A 10880-nucleotide genomic window follows, 5' to 3' on the forward strand; every position below is an offset into this window, starting at 1 on the left:
TGGGAATGTAGTATGCCGGTGATCATCCAAGAAAGGACAATCTAATTTCAGGTAAGATTGCATTTATCCATGTAGGTTCACTTAACAGAGATTCTGGATTCAGTATTTTAGTTTGAGCTGCTGGGAGTGGTTTTCTGTTTGCTTGGCTGGTTGAAGAAACTGAACTCAACGGTGGACCCACTCTGAAACTCCAGTAGCATATAATACCAAAGAAAGAACCCAGTATCTTTGGGATATAGCAGTGCTGGAGTATTTTAACATGTGTGAGCCACCACAAAGCCACATTGTTCCATTGAGAAGACCCAGAATACAGTCCTTTAACCAGGGCTTTACTAGATGAAAGGAATATATTCAAAAGTGCTTTTCTGGCTCTTCTCTGATTTCAGTGGAGCTGGAAAGATTGTTGGGTTGTAGAAGCCAAGTAGTAGCAATTAACCAGCACAAGCCAAGGGGACTTGGCTACCACGTTAAGACATTAAGGCCAGCATGGTAATCAAAAGGGTCTTTCCCACAGAGATCTTCAGCAATAATTCATTGGCGATGGGGTCCTAGGACCAAAAGAAATGGCAGCTGAACTCAACGGTAAAGAGCTACTTTGTTGGTTGTGCCGGTTTGAATGTATTGTGTCCCCCAAATGCCATTGTCTTTGTAGTCTTGTGGGGCAGATGTTTTGGTGCTAGTTAGATTTGCTTGGAATGTGCCCCACCCAGCTGTGGGTGATGATTCTGATGAGATGTTCCCATGGAGATGTGGCCCCGCCCATTCAGGGTGGGCCTTGATCGGTGGAGGTATATAAATGAGCTGACTCTAGGAGAGGGAACTGAGTGCAGCTGTGAGTGATGTTTTGAAGAGGAGCAAGCTTGCTAGAGAGGAACGTCCTGGGAGAGAGCCGTTTTGAGGCCAGAGCTTTGGAGCGGATGCCGGCTGCCTTACTAGCTAGCAGAGGTTTTCCAGACGCCACTGGCCGTCCTCCGGTGAAGGTACCCGATTGCTGGTGTGTTACTTTGGATGCTTTGTGGCCTTAAGACTGTAACTGTATAGCAAAATAAACCCTCGTTTTGTAAAAGCCTATCCATCTCTGGTGTTTTGCATTCTGCAGCATTAGCAAACTAGAACATTGGTATTGCCCAAAAAAACTCCAAAGTCTGGGGAACACAGACCCGACTGGACCCCCTGTGGTAGGCAGAGCAGCTTATTCAATTCCCACATGAGCCAGGTCAGAATCGGTCCCACTTGAAAGAAATGGAAACTAATTATTGTTGAGGAAAGATCCTGTAATAACATACAGGTTCATACTGTGCTTTTCCTTTCAGCCTTCACCTAGAAGATCTGAGGTTACTTATGAAGCCTGCTGTGAAATACAGACAAGGAAATACTTGGGCTTTGGGGCAATTTTTGGACACTGGCCCTGAGCTAATACTCTTTACTGGGGAATTAAAAAGTCAACATAGTCCGCTGTTCCAGAGGGGATTTATGTGGTCAAGTGAAAGTGGAGTCAAGTTCTGACTAAAGTCTGCATCCTAGGCCCAGTAAAACTTTGAATGTGTCCTCAGCAACTGTCAGTCCCTATACCAGTTCCCTGAGGCGTGGAGTAAAATTAACGTAAAAAGAGGGGCCAAGGAAAAACCCCTGGAACTTCCCCCTCTTATAAAAACAGTAAATCATGAGTAATTTTTAAAGCTCTAGGGGAAATCCCAGAAAGTCCTGCCACAATCAAAGGACATGAAAGAGGCAGGTGTGGTGATATGCACCATGGGCCCCTTCAGCTCTTCAGGAGGCACAGTGCAGAAGACAACTGAATGTTAGAAGATGTCAGTGCATACATTATACGTCCTGTTTGCCTAGTATTTCACAATTTATAAAACAGAATATAACAGATAAGTTGAGAGTTGAAGGGGGAAGAGAGAAGTGCAAGAAAAAGGTATAGAGAATACAAAACAATATGGGATTTCAAAATATGGGGCAAGAGAAAGATTTAAAAATACTTCTGGTTTCAAAGGTAACAAAAGTAAATGGTGACATTAACTATCAAAAGTTGGGAGGGAAAAGTGGGGTTGATGTGAGCTAAATTCTCATCTATCAAAGTAGGGAATATAATAATGTATAAGCGATAAGGTATAGTGAAATAAACAAACGGAGTAACAGAAAAATTATTTCAGTCATTACAAATCACCACAAAATGTCGCTTAAAACTGTTATTTTCTGTCAGGGTCTGTGGGTCAGGAATTCAGGAAGGGCTTGGCTGGGCAGTTCCTGCTGGGAGTCTTGCGTGGTTGCAACCAGGAGTGGTGGGCCTGGAATAGCAGGGGCTGAAGCAGCTGAGGGCCGGCTGTGCCTCTCTCCTTAGGAAGGCTCAGTCTTTCCAAGTGCTTTCTGCGCGGACTTGTTTGCCACACAGCATAGTGGCCTCAGGGCAGTCAGACAGCTTACGTGGTGACTGGTGACCAAGGGCTTCAAGAACAATATCCCAGTGAGCAAGGCAGAAGCTGCATCGCTGTTTATGACCTCACCTGAGAAGTCACGTTGTGTTGCTTCTCCCTTACTCTGTTGGTTGAAACAGTTGCTAAAGCCCACTCAGTCTCAAGAGGAGAGGACACAGAACCCACCTGTCCATGGAAAGAATGTCAGCGTCACATCATGTTCCAGTTTGCTAACGCTGCCATTATCCAAAACACCAGAAATGGATTGGCTTTTATAAAGGGGGTTTATTTGGTTACAAAGTTATAGTCTGAAGGCCATAAAGTGTCCAAGGTAAGGCATCAACAATAGGGTACCTTCACTGGAGAAAGGCCATTGGCATCTGGAAAACCTCTGTTAGCTGGGAAGGCACGTGGCTGGCGTCTGCTTGCTCCCAGGTTGCGTTTCAAAATGGTGTTCTCCAAAATGTCAGTGTCAGCTTTCCATGGCCATCTTCAAAATGTCTCTGTAAGCTGCAGCACTGAGTTCCTTCTGAGTTTGTCAGCTCTTTTTTATGGCTCCAGTGATTTAATTAAGACCCATGCTGAATAGGTGGGGCCACACCTCCATGGAAATAATCCAATCAAAGGTATTACCCACATGTCCATGGAAACAACCTAATCCAAAGGTTCCAACCTAATCAAGACTAAATACATCTGCCCCCACAAGATTGCATCAAAGAAAATAGCATTTTGGGGGGACATAATACATCCAAACCGGCACACACCATAAGAAGAGCATGTGATTTGGAAGATATCGTGGCCATGACTGGAAAAGAAAATGCCACAAAAATCAAACCTAAGAAAGAATGACAATGGTTACAAAACCCTGGGAAGTGGAATTGGAGTTGAGGAGGGCTTGCAGGTAGGGGATTGCTGATTTACATTATTAGCCCACTATACTGTTTATTTTTTTAATATCCACATGCAGTTATTCTTTTGATTAAAACATAAAATGGAAATTTAAACTTCAAACTCACCACAAAGACAAAACAATTGCAGGATTTTAAAAATTTATACAATATTATCCAAATTATGTAAGCTATAATATGCATGAAGAAAAAATGAAAAAAAAAATGACAGAAATCTAGTTTTATACTTGGGTCTGAGCCTGTAATGTCTCTGCCCTCAAGAAACTGACAGCTCACGCAGTATCTTTCATGCATAACAGATCATTTTAAAAGCCATAGTTGTTTAAAATGACCACCGTTTTATTATTTCTCATGGATACATTGTACACCAAGCTCTGTGGAGATGCTTGCTTCTGCTCCACGTGGTGTTGGCTGGGGTGGCTTGACTTCAAAGAATCCAACATGGCTTCACTCACACATCAGGGTCCTTACACTGGGCCCCTCTCTTCCCATTGGTCTCTCAACATTCAGGAGTCCAGCCTCAGTTTCCTTACCTGGCAGCCTAATCCCAAGAGCTCACAAAGGGAAGCTTTAAGGCCTTTTAAGGCCCAGGCCCGGTAATAAGGAAGTACCACTTCCACCACATTATTCTGTCCAAAGGAAGTCACAGGGCCAGCCCAGATTCAAGGGATGAAAAGTAGATTCTACCTCCTGATAGGGGAAGTAGGATGTGCAAACAGGAATGGGAGGAATTGGTGGTTACAACCTGCCAAAGGGCCGAAGTATCACTCCCAGGTTCCTTGCTCCTTACACAGGGGAGCACTCTCTTTACAGTGGAGAGGCATGACTGTCAACATCTTGAGCAAGAAATCACATCGAACATCACTAAAAGTGGGCAGCCTAACATGATGTGCCTCCCCGTGGGATGCAGTACAAATGTGTCTCTGAAGTGTTTGGACCAAAAATGTTTAATCGGAGTCCAATCAAGCCAGAGACATGTCAGGTTATAGGAAATTCAGGGAAGAGAGGTAAATAACAACACAAGGAACCAGTCGGTCAAAAGAGAATGTGGAACATTCTATAAGACAACTGGCCTGGTCTCTTGAAAAGTCAATATCATTTAAAAAGAAGAAAAAAAAAGAAAGGTTGGGGGCCTCTTCTAGGTTAAAAGAAACTGAACTCCAAGTAAATATATGCACCTTGATTGTCCCCTAGTTTGAAAAACAATAGCTATAAAAGGCAATTTGCGGACAGTTGAAAAAAATAGCAATATGGACTAGCTATCAGATATTATAGAATTGTTAATGTCTTAGGTATGATAATGGTATTGTGGTTATGACGAAAAATGCCCTTATTTTTAAGAGATATTGCCAACGTCTGGACATACTGGGATGGGAGGTGAAGTGCCAGTTTGTCTGCAACTTACTTTGAAACTCTTCAGCAAAGTAGTAACCAGCCACACACCTACACCCACATAAAGCAAATGTGGCTAAAACAAATAAGGTAGAGAGATTATGGGTCATTTCTGGAGGAGGTGAAACTTGCTGCCAATTTAAAAAACATGCAGTGGTAGAATCCATGACCAATTGATGTTGCTAAATCCCAAGCATGGACATATTTATGAACAAGGATGGGTCCTTGATATGTGCTCTTGGATGCCATTCTTGGGCTGTAATGCCACCGCCTTTGAACATGGGTAATCCTTGGCATGAAGATAGCTGTGTCTTGGAAAGTTGCCAGAACTGTAAGAGCTGTAGTTCGAATCCTATTTTCCTAAAGGCTTCTATAAAATTTTAAGTGGATTCTTAAGTGAAAGGAAAGTATTTTATTTAAAAAAAAAAAAAAAGTCCTGACAACCTTCACACAGCAGGGTGGGGGAAAATGCAGAGAGAAAAAATTGACATCTCGATAAATCCTTCATGTAGTATGAGGTCCCCAAGCAAATGTCTCCAGAACAAAATGGGAAGCCAAATGGTTAATGGTAACTATCTCTGAGTGATGGAATTATAGGTAATTTTAATTTCCTCTTTATTTTTTATTTTCTAAATGTTAAGAAGTGAGCATTTATTTTAAAAATCAGGGAAAAAATTGTAATCCACAATTTATATAGCTAAGAATGTGGTGGTAACCTGCTTTAGGATGACGGCAGTAGGAATGGAACCCCATAACGAACCTCTTCTGTTCATTCAGTCATTTGGGTTAAGATCATCTGTACTGAAAATTTTGATTTTGTTCATCATGGAGTTCTTGCATGAATTTTGATTTTAAAAAACATTGACTTGAAATACTACTTCAGTTTACTCAGTCTCTTTGGTCCCCCTTAAATTCTGTGCCTCAGTCAAGGCCTCATTCACTTTGTTCTAGCCTGGTCCTCTGACTGTTTATAGACTAGAAGTCATGCCAAACCAGGCCACCTGTCAAACTGAGGAGCACACGTTTTTGCACTATAGCTCTTCTGCAAAGAGCTTCTGGCTCTTGTGCAAGACAAGATTGTTGTGCACAACAATCTTGTGCAAGATTGTTCAGTATTCCATGAAACACCAACGAGTCAGCCTTTGGGATTTCCTAAATTATTCTTGAATTACACCAAATGGTTTTGATGATGTGGTGGCAGGGGGAAAAGTAAGCTTTCTTCCAGCAGGGTCTAGAATCTGACTAGGTTCCTTTTACCTTTTGTACAATTCAAATGCTAAAACCTGAGGAAAGTACAGTTCACACTGGGATTTCCTAGTACTTAAGAATGGAGATTGTAGGGAAAGGAGCTGTGGGATGTGGTGATAGGGATTGAATCCTGTCCCCCTCAAAGGCATGTTTGGGTCCCAAGCCCTGATCCTGTGGGTATGAACCCATTTGTGAATAGGACCTTTGAAGAGGTCCTTAGTTAGGGTGTGCCCACACTGAATGAGGGGGGTGGTCTTAAACCAGTGTGGCTGAATTCTTTATAAGCCATGGGAATTGGACACAGAGAAACCACAGTTTGCAGCCAGAAGTGGAAATCAACAGAACCCGAAGACAAAGGAGGAGATGCCGCCATATGCATTGCCATGTGACAGAAAAGCCAAGGACTAAGGATGGCTGGCAGCCAGCCCCAGACTGCCACAGTCTTTGAGGAAAAAGTATTACCTTTTTAATGCCTCTGTCTTTAACTCCTGGCCTCAAAATTGTGAGCCAATAAATTCCTATTGTCTAAGCCAACCCATTGTATAGTACTTTTTTAGCAACCAGAAAACTGAAACATTGTGTTATCACAGAGGCAGACAAGAAATGGGTTTGGGGGTGTAAGATGTTTATTACAGATCAACATCTGCAAAAGGAAGAGGGAGGAGGAAGCGGAAGCAGGCCGAAGAGGTCAAAGATAAAACTAAGATCTCATATAACCTGGTACAATGATGAAAACTAAGAAATTAACCTTGATACAACACTATTACCTAAATCACAACTTTATTCGGATTTTTCCAGCTTTCCCACCAGTGCATTTTTCTGTTCCAGGACCCAATCCAGGATCCTACATTGCATTTCATTGTCATGTTTCTTAGACGCCTCTGATCCCTGATGTCCCCTCCACCTTTCCTTGTCTTTCATGACCTTGACGGTCTTGAAGAGCATTGGTCAGGTTTTCGTAGAATCCCTCAATTTAGGTTTGTCTGATGGTTTCTCTTGATTAGCAAAGGTTCTGGATTTAGAATAAGGATACCACGAAGGTGAGGTATCCTTCTCATCACATCAAATCATGGAGTACAAATTATCAAAGTCTAATTAATAGTGATACAATTAACTTTGATCACTTGATCAAGGTGCAGTCTGCCAGGTTTTTCCATTGCCAAGTTACTAGTTTTCCTTTCCATATTCTGTTCATTAGATGCTGGTTTCCAAGCCCAGCCTACACTCACAGGGAGAGGAATTAAGCTTCCACCTCCTGGAGGGAGAGTTATCAGAGCATTTATGGACATACGTTAAAACCACCATAGCATTTAATAAAGATTTGGAGGAAAATACACATGGAGGCTATGCAATATCCTGTTTCTCCTTAAATTTTTCCTGACTCAGTTTCACAGACACTGGTCGATTTTGCCTGTAAGAGCAATTGTTTGTTACTTGGTGTTCTAAAGATGGTTTTCAATTTCCCCATTCCTTCTACATTTATTAACTAGGATTCTCTACAAGGAAAAGTTGTCCTTTCTCCCCCATTTCCGAGCCTGCTTTTTTTTTTTTTTTCGTTAGAATTTAACATCATAAGCTAAATCAAGAAAATAAGATCTGTATTGTTTATTTTTAATGCTAGTATATGTGGGAAACAAATTTAAATTGACTTTGTTGTCTAAAAAGACACACCATTCACAAATGTGGCAAATAGTACCTAAAGGTGATGATGGAAGTGATTATGAAGAAATAAATACTACATTTGTACTCATTTTATTTGAAATGTGATTTGGTTTTGTAGACATAATTGATGGCAAAGTGCTAGAATCATAGTGTGTCATTAAGATGTACTGAGTAGTGAAGGAATGGAACCATGAAAACTTAAGTGGAATTCACATCAGAATATACAGAAATAAGTTTGAAAACAAAAGAATTCTTTGAAAGAAGATTGAATTAAAAAGCCAGTAGAGGCACATGGAAACATTAGGGCTTTGCAGTTTTTTAAACAAAGGAGCACACCTGTTCACTAAGGCTAAAAATCCACATGCAGTTGCTGGGACACTAGTGAAGGACAGCACTGAAGATATTTGCTTGGAAATGCAGGAAGGTGGTTCAGGCACCACTTTCCAGTGAGCCACAACTTAACATATTCAAGAACTGAAGACTAACTCATAGAACAAGTAAAGCTAGCTAGGTGTGTTTTTTACTGCAACTTGAATGCACAGATACTGGTAACAAGGCAATTCTTTAAGTAGGCATGCAATTTCAACAGAATGGTAAGACGAAGAAAATAATGCTTCTTTTGTTGCTGACAAACACATCTCAGAACTTTATAAAGCTAGGAAGGATAACTTTGTCAATAAATGTGGCTTGGAGTTTAAGTTTTATGTAGGAATATGTCCTAATGGGGCAGGTGCAATGACAGGAAATGGTTCTGAAGGAGTAACTTAGATGAAGGTGACTGTGCCAGAATGCAAATCAATGCATTGTTTCCTTCCTGCTATGAAAAATCTCAGCTGAACTACACCATATGCTTAGTGAAGTAGTACAATTTGTATAATACATAATGTTTATATGTTAAATTTGAAATTATTTAATGGGATGACATGGAAGCAACTCAAAAACAACTGTTATTACATGCTGACATACAGTGGTTATTAAGGGGGAATCTTCGAGATAATAAACCTGTTGGGACCCAATTTTTTTTTAAAGTTGTGAATTAGCTAAAAGTGCCTACTTGTCGAATGTTTAAGATACTTTAATTAAGTTTCCTGCAAGAAATCAGTGTGACTTTTTCCCGCAATGGCTGATAAGAATTGGAGGGCAAAAACAAAAGTTAGAGGCTTGGAAGAAACAAGTGTCTACAGATTGTTATGACATGTTCCATTATTTAGCCACAATTATCAGTGAAGTCAGTGATGATCTTGACATTGAAATTCTGTGAAAAATAATAACTGATCACATTAAATTTTTTTTTTTTTTACGTTAAAATTTGATAGGATGTTTCAAGTTTTATTTTTTGTCAAGAGAAGATCCACTCATAAGAAATTGTGGTTCTGGAATCTGTTTATTTCTTCACAAGATATTTAAAATTTAACCATAACTTTATAGGATAACTGGTAACTCATGAAAGCTTGTAGATGAATTTTGAAATACAGCATTTGTATACAAGTTAAATATCCTGAACTTGTTGAAATTGCCTTAGAATCTCTTCTTCCTTTCTGTCAACATATCTCTTGAGATTTTTGTGGGAGTGCATTCAAACAAAACATAAAACTAACTTGGCATACATTATCTCTTGTGAGTAGCATTGCTGACAACCCAACCTACCTTAGATAAGTTAACAAGAAAGAAGCAAGCTCACTGCTCACAAAAACTCGACATATACGTGTTCAATCAAAGCGTGATTATAGGTAACAAGAAGATGGCGGCATAGAGAGGAGTGGAAGCTAAGTAGTCCACCTGGAAGAACTAAAAAAAAACAGAAACAACTAGTAAATAATCCGGAATAACTGCAGGGGGACAAATGTAACCATCCACTCATCATACACCAACCTGAATTGGGAGGAAGGCCCGAGATCACAGCATAAAATCTGTAATTAAAACTGTGGATCCAAACTGGGAGACCCCTCCCCCACAGCCCGAGCTACAAAGCCTCGTGGTGCCAGAGAGAAGCTTTTTCCCAGCAAGCGAATATAGCTCAGCTGAGCTCCAACTGGGGTTTTAATTAGCGAATGTGAACTGCCCACTACGAGATACGAATCCCCAACAAGTAGACAGAGGATTTGGGTGACGACTGACCTTGGAGAGCCGGAGGGTAGCATTGGACTAGCTCTGTTCCTTTTTCGACTCAGTGGAGAAAGTCTCAGCCATTTTCAGTTCCCAGTTCTGTGACCCAGACAAGGGTATAGCACAGGCAGAGAGAGACCACTGAAATGCTAATGACCTCCGCTGAGGGCGTCTATCTTCTCTAAGAGGAAAGGGGCGGGGCCCAGCTCTACTACCTGCCTTTCATTCGGAACTTGGGGAAAAAGAGCCACACCTCCTTATACCAGTCAAGAATTATAGGCTAACAGACGCCACCTGCTGGGCAGAAAAGCACAGTGACCTGACGCATCAAAGAGTGGAGCAATTTTCTAAGACACACCCTCAGGGAAACCAGATACTGAATATTTCTTCCTTCTGGGACCTGAGCCCATTCTGGTCTGGGGAGGGCTGATTGGGATAACCAAGGAAACCATGCCTAGACAACAGAAAACTACAACCTACACGAAGAAAAATGAGGTTATGGACTGGTCAGGGGAACAAGCTTGCACTTCAACTGTGATGCAGGAATTGAAACAACTAATAATAAGTGAGTTCAAAATGTTTAGGGAAGATAGGGCAAAAGAGATGAACCATATAATGAAAACACAGGACGTACGTAAGGTAGAAATTGAAAGTTCAAAAAACCAACTGGCGGAATCTATGGAAATGAAAGGCACAACACAAGAGATGAAAGACACACTGGAAGCATATAACAGCAGCCCTCAAGAGGCAGAAGAAAACACTCATGAACTGGAGAACAAGGCACCTGAAAGCCTACACACAAGAGAACAGATAGAGAAAAGAATGGAAAAATATGAACAACGTCTCCAGGAACTTAAAGACAAAATGAAAAGCAAGAATTTATGTGTCATTGGTGTCCCAGAAGAAGAGAAGGGTAAAGGGGCAGAAGCAATAATAGAGGAAATAATCAATGAAAATTTCCCATCTCTTATGAAAGACATAAAATTACAGATCCAAGAAGTGCAGCGAACTCTAAAGAGAATAGATCTGAATAGGCCTATGCCAAGACACTTAATAATCAGATTATCAAATGTCAAAGACAAAGAGAGAATCCTGAAAGCAGCAAGAGAGAAACGATGTATCACATACAAAGGAAGCTTGATAA

Source organism: Choloepus didactylus, chromosome 16 (assembly GCF_015220235.1).
Source record: "Choloepus didactylus isolate mChoDid1 chromosome 16, mChoDid1.pri, whole genome shotgun sequence".
Lineage (NCBI taxonomy): Eukaryota > Metazoa > Chordata > Mammalia > Pilosa > Megalonychidae > Choloepus > Choloepus didactylus.